Source organism: Carcharhinus amblyrhynchos, chromosome 4, assembly GCF_965287045.1.
Source record: "Carcharhinus amblyrhynchos chromosome 4, sCarAmb.v2.hapA, whole genome shotgun sequence".
NCBI lineage: Eukaryota > Metazoa > Chordata > Chondrichthyes > Carcharhiniformes > Carcharhinidae > Carcharhinus > Carcharhinus amblyrhynchos.
In genome coordinates, this window is record NC_137327.1 from 95264800 (window position 1) to 95265340 (window position 541).

The window sequence follows — 541 nt, forward strand, 5'->3', positions numbered from 1 at the left end:
GGATTGCAAACGAAGCCCAAGCCATCACTCAAACCAACCTCCCAACCACTCTCTATCTACATTTCCCACTGCCTTGGAAAATCAGCCAGCATAATTAGGGACCCCAAACAACCCAGACATACTCTCTTCCACCTTCTTCTGTCAGGAAAAAGGTATAAAGTCGGGGGACACATACCAAACGAATCAAGAACAACTTCTTCCCTGCTGCCATCAGACTTCTATATGGACCTACTTCACATTAAGTAGATTTTTCTCTACACTTAACTATGACTGTAACATTACATTCTGCACTCTCTCCTTTCCTTCTCTATGTACAGTACGCTTTGTATAGCACGCAAGAAACAATACTTTTCACTGTATACTAATATATGTGACAATAATAAGTCAAATCAAAATCAAAGGGTTGCATTGAACTTGTTATAAATCTTGCCTTGTGATAGTGTTTACCAACAGCTGTCATGATCTAATATGTGACAAATAATTGGTGTCTAGTCCCGTGTATCACCACACAGTCAGACGCAAGCTGCCAACTCATCCGCTT